We start from the raw sequence: 6,000 nt of genomic DNA, 5'->3' as shown, positions 1-6,000 counted from the left end.
CTCTTATGCTAAGCTTTGCTGAACACACACTTGATTCAGAAAATAATTATTCCTAATAATTTAATCTGTAGCCCGGGATCCTTGTTAATAGCTATGAAAAAGTAAGAGTTTCATATCCCTATAGTTCCTCATGTACTTTCTGTTCTTGTTCTTGTTTTTAAGCACAGACCGGAAAAAATGTCACTTGTCATCTCTGCGTATGGTGTTGGGTTGCCTGAATCCGAGAAGTACACAAAGGCCAGTGTGTATTGCTTGTACTTTGGTTAAGAGCTCGGTTTTGAGTGGGATAAACATGGTTTCAAAGGTTGAGTCAGCTGATTAAACAAATGTGGTCCATCAAAACCTCACATGTAAAATGGGGATGATGGTGCTAATTCATAGGACGGCCGAGGGAATTCCATGAAATAATGCATTTTACGTGCTCAGCAGGGGACTGTGCAGAGAAAGTACTCAATTGGACTGGGTGTTGCAGAAATGCAATTCGCAACACGGACTCTGAAATGGACAGCCTGGGTTTGAATCCCCACTGCAGCACTCGTGGCTCTGTGGCTTGGGGAGTTCCTTACCCTCTCTGTGCTTTGATTTTACTCATCTGTAAGATGAAGATGATACTACAGCTGCCTCAAGGACTTGTCATGAGGATTAAATGAGGTGATACATGTGAAACACTGGGAATATGCCTGACCTCACTAAAAAGTAGTTATTGCTGGGCATGGTGGCTCACACCTGTAATTCTAGAACTTTGAGAGGCCAAGGCAGGAGGCTTGCTTGAGCCGAGGCATTCAAGACAAGCCTGGGAAAAATGGTGAAACCTCGACTCTACAAAAAATACAAAAATTAGCCAGGTATGGTGATGAGCGCCTATAGTCCCAGCCATTCTGGAGGCTGAAGTGGGAGAATTGCTTCAGCCCAGGAGGTTTGAGGCTGCAGTGAGTCGCTCCAGCCTGGGTGACCAAGCCAGACCCTGTCTGAAAAAAATAAATGAATAAAAAATAAAAATTAGTTATCAATGCTATAGAGGGTGCACTCTCTCCAGACCATGAATTCATTTCCTTGTTGGGGGGTTTAGGAAATGTGGTTGGAAATTTTATTCTGGTTCCTTTGAAGCAGAAGTGTTTCTAGTATATATGTTTTTGTTAAGTCATTACAGCTTTGCTCTTCAAAACAAACAAGACTTAGACGATCACTTAAGAGCGTACTTTTAAAATAAATTCGTGGTCAGCATCATCTAAACATTAGGGTAGAATCTAAGCTCCAAATCCTCATTAAATACTAATTGGCCCTTAAGATCCACCAGACATGAGGTCTGTCCTCAGCTGGTTCTATAGCTCAGGTGAACCAGAGTCCGGCAGCAAACAATTGTTTACTAAGCTCAGGTGAGAAAAAAAATGTCTGGTTACATTTTTTTTTAGAACAACAACAACAACAAAACTGACTTTAGGCTGTTAATTTTCTGGGAAGAGGATTGCTTTTTCACATTCTGTTTTAAGGACACAGCAGAATGACCCTCTAAGGGTTGGAAGCAAGAATCAATGATGGGAATAGGTCATGCCATGCATAAACAATGTTCATTATCCTTTGTAGACTTTCCCATGATGCCTTGCTGCTTTAATTTTTCTCTACCTACCCCACAGTGTTCCTAGGCCTCCAGAATAAAAGACAAACATCTTAACTTCATTAATTCCTTCCAGAAGGAAAAATGCATTGTATCTGCCTTTCTGAAATTGATAATTTTATTGTAGTTTTAAAAAGTATTTCTGAGCAAGCAGATTTTTCTGGCTTGTTGCTAAGAAAAAGCTAAAACTATTGAAAAATTACAATTGGCAAAGATCCATGATTTGGAAAGCTGAGTATTTAGCACTTATTAAAAAATAGTTATGACTTTTTATACTTATTTATTTATTTTTGAGACAGAGTCTCGCTCTGTCGCCCAAGCTGTAATGCAGTGGCATGATCTTGGCTCTCTGCAACCTCCACCTCCCAGGTTCAAGCAATTCTCCCGCCTCAGCCTCCCAAGTAGCTGGGACTACGGCCATGCACCACTACGCCTGGCTAATTTTTGTATTTTTAGTAGAGATGGAGTTTCACCATGTTGGCCAGTCTGGTCTCAAACTCCTGACCTCAGGTGATCCACCTGAAGTCTCCCAAAGTGCTGGGATTACAGGTGTGAGCCACCTCACCCAGCCTTATTTATTGGCCTTATTTATTTATTTATTCATTCATGTATTTATTTTTGAGACAGGGTCTGGCTCTGTCACCCAGGTTGGGGTGCAGTGGCGCAATCACGGCTCACTGCAGCCTTGACCTCCGTGGTCAAGCAATCCTCCTGCCTCAGCCTCCCAAGGAGCTGGGATTACAGGTATAAGCCACCACACCTGGCTAAATTGTTTTATTTTTTGTAGAGATGGAGTCTTGTTATGGTGCCCAGGCTGGTCTCGAACTCCTGGGCTGAAGCAATCCCCTTGCCTCAGCCTCCCAACATGTTGGGATTATAGACATGAGCCACTGTGCCAGCCTAATTATGACTTTTTAAAGAACTCACTTAGGTTAAATCTACAATATAGGAAGTCATTCACTAGACTATCCTAAACTGTAAATTACTTTAACATGCGTTTGCAATAGATATTTAATTGTTTAGAAATATATTTGAAGACCATGCGAAAGAATGCCAGGCGTGGTGGTGGGTGCCTATAATCCCAGGGGCAACTCGGGAGGCTGAGGAAGGAGAATCGCTTGAATCCAGGAGGTGGAGGTTGTAGTGAGCTGAGGTCGTGCCACTGCACTGCAGCCTGGGCGACAGAGTGAGTGAGACTCCATCTCAAAAAACAAACAAAACAAAAAAACATGCAAAAGGAACTCAAGGAAACACATTTTCATTAGCATAAATACTTTTTTTCCATTGATAAAAAAAATTAACACAGACATTGTTTTTCAGCATGCAGAAAGAATGCTTAATTTATAGAGTGACTTCAATATTTTGATTAAGAGGCCTCAAAACTTAAGTTTCGATTAATACGATGGGTGATTTTTCAGTTTGCAGGAGTGAAGATGCCAGGAACGGACAGCCCATTCCCCTCTCATTTTCCTGGCACCAGTGGATCTGTGGGAGACAGAGTGAGGAAACAAGCTCTGGTGAATGTTTTCCTTGAAACTGTAGGAAATGTAATTTAATGGCTTGTATGTTTCTGCAAGGCTGCTCCTCAGACAGGCTTTGTCTATCTGACTTTGTATTAGATTTCAAACATCCAAACAGACCCTTTCCTCTGGCATGGGGTGGACAGGGCCAGTCTAAGATAAGTGGCTTTAGTAATTCAGAGTTCTCTGCAGGATCTCTTATTTTCTCTCTCTCGGTTTTTTTTTTTTTTAAGACAAAGTCTCACTCTGTTGCCCAGGCTGGAGTGCAGTGGCTCGATCTCAGCTCACTGAAACTTCTGCCTGCCAGGTTCAAGGAATTCTCCTGCCTCAGCCTCCCGAGTAGCTGAGATTAGAGGCCCATGCTGCCATGCCGGGCTAATATTTGTATTTTTAGTAGAGACGGGGTTTCACCATATTGGTCAAGCTGGTCTCGAACTCCTGAGCCCAAGTGATCCACCCGCCTTGGCCTCCCAAAGTGCTGGAATTACAGGCATGAGCCACTGCGCCCGGCCGGATCTCTTATTTTCCCTAGAACACAGTTCATCTTCTCAGACCTTAAGTTTATTACCAAAGTATGAAATGCTGCAACAGTCATCCATACAAGAACACTTTAGATACCCACAAGTCATTTGCAGGGAGTTCAGTTGATACACTATTTACTCTTCTTAATGAAAAACTGCTCACTTTTTTTTGATAGAGAGACACACAATAACTTACACTTCTACAGCGCTTTTTACTTTATCTTCTTTGTGTATTGCAATTTGTATAGCCTGTATTAAAAGGAACATTGATCTTGAAGTAAGAGTTTGAAACTTTCCCCTTATTGGCAAATGTCTGAGAAATGTAGTCGGCTGTTCAGAACATTCGTTTCTTTCTTTATAAAGTATGCGCAATAATAACTCTTAGAGGGCTATCAGGAAGTTTAAAGGGGTTTTGTACATTGCAAAACACCATTCATGTGTAAGTGGTTATTGTAAACATGGTTGGTGCTTGATAAAATATTTGTTGAGCCTATTATGCAAGCTACCAGTAACCTCCTACAGTCAGTATTTCATGTTGCAATTTGACAAGGGTATCGTGTAGACAGTTTATCTGCTGGTGTGAGCTATAATGCCTAGGCTTAGGTCCTGGCTCTGTCACTAACTACGTGGGTGAGCCAGGACAAGTTAAGTTCTGTAAATGTGAAATAATAGCAGATGGGTTATTAATGTTTGCAAAGCCAACTTGCTTGGCCTTTGCTTGTTTAACTTGTGAAACATGAATTTAAAAATTGAGGCCGGGCGCGGTGGCTCACGCCTGTAATCCCAGCATTTTGGGAGACTGAGGCAGGCAGATCGCCTGAGGTTAGGAGTTCCAGACCAGCCTGGGCAACCAACACAGTGAATCCTCATCTCTACCAAAAATACAAAAATTAGCTGGGCATGGTGGCATGTGCCTATAATCCCAGCTAGTCAGGAGGGTGAGGCAGGAGAATCGCTTGAACCTGGGAGGCAGAGGTTGTGGTGAGCTGAGAGCTGAGGCTGTGTCACTGCACTCCAGCCTGGGTGACAGAGCAAGGCTTCTCAAAAGAAAAAACAACAACAACAAAAAAAACCATTGAATTTACTGATGAAGTGATATGATGTGTGGGATTTACGTCAAAATCACCCAGGAAATGGAATGCGGGAAGTAGAGGGGGTGTAGGTAAAATAAGACCGTCCATGAATTCACAGCTGCTGAAGCCAGCGATCAGCACCTGTCAGTGTGTTCTGTTCTCTCTGCTTCTGTATATTTCTGAAATCCCCATGATAAAAAGCTAAAACAGACAAACAACTAAGAGATGCCTTCAGAAGAATTCAAGATGTAACAATCTGAAATTAGCTTCTGAAATCCCACTTGGTGTATTGGTGGATTCTTTTGTTTTGTTTTTATTTTTTGTTTGTTTTTAAAAAAAAAAAAAAAAAACAAAGGAAAAGCCCCTGGGTTACTTGAGACAGTGGGGGAAATATCAGCTCAAAGATTCTCAAGCGTAGCCATTATCTGATTCACCCCTCCTCCCTCAGCAAGGTTGGCCGCCTCTGGTGGACAGGGTATTCCCCGGTCCTGTCCTGGGCTCCAGTGACTCATACACTAAATCAGAGTTTCACATCTAACTATTATGGGCATTGGTTACTAAGGCTGGAAGCCAAAAGCCTGCTTGAAATGAAGATCCCTTTCTAAAGGTCAAAACTTTCCTCCAGAAAATGTTCCTCTCCATCAGGAGGCCTTGGCATGATGTCACCTTAGATATGAACTTACGAGGGGACGTCTCCTAAAAGTACACTTACCTCTTTTGTGATATTCATATTAGGGATGAAATCAGCCTGTGTCATACACTGACTTGTTCACTTAAAGAAAATGCCAGATAAGCAGGGAATTCATCACAGTCTTGATCATTTAGACTGTCTGGATGGTCGACCAGCTGTTTCACTTCACCTCTGCTTCATAGGAATTTGGGATAGGACTAAGGCTGCAGCCCTTGCTCTCAACACACTGGCCAGATGCTAACTGGTCAGGACCTTTTCTCCCACAGACACTAAAAGAAGATTCAGAAATCTTCCATGCTCAGGGTGCCAGGCAACCATTGCCAATCAATAGAAGCTGGCAAGTGAAATGAAACCTAATCACCTGCCCCTGATGCAGTCTCGCTTTCAAAGTTAAGAAAACTGAGGCTCAGAGAGGCTAAATAACTTTTCTCTAAAGTCACACCTGTCATAGCTGGGTTGAGTTTGAGGCCACTTTCTCTCTGAGCTCAAGCAAGCTAGAAAGTCTATGTCCCAAAGATGAAAATCAAGCCTTTGACAGAAATGTGATAAGGAAAAGGTATATTTGCCCACACTTTTCATA

The sequence above is a fragment of the Hylobates moloch genome, unplaced genomic scaffold (assembly GCF_009828535.3).
Source record: "Hylobates moloch isolate HMO894 unplaced genomic scaffold, HMol_V3 SCAFFOLD_3, whole genome shotgun sequence".
In the NCBI taxonomy this organism is placed as follows: domain Eukaryota; kingdom Metazoa; phylum Chordata; class Mammalia; order Primates; family Hylobatidae; genus Hylobates; species Hylobates moloch.
The sequence above is the reverse complement of the archived record's forward strand: the minus strand, read 5'-3'. Positions refer to the sequence as shown.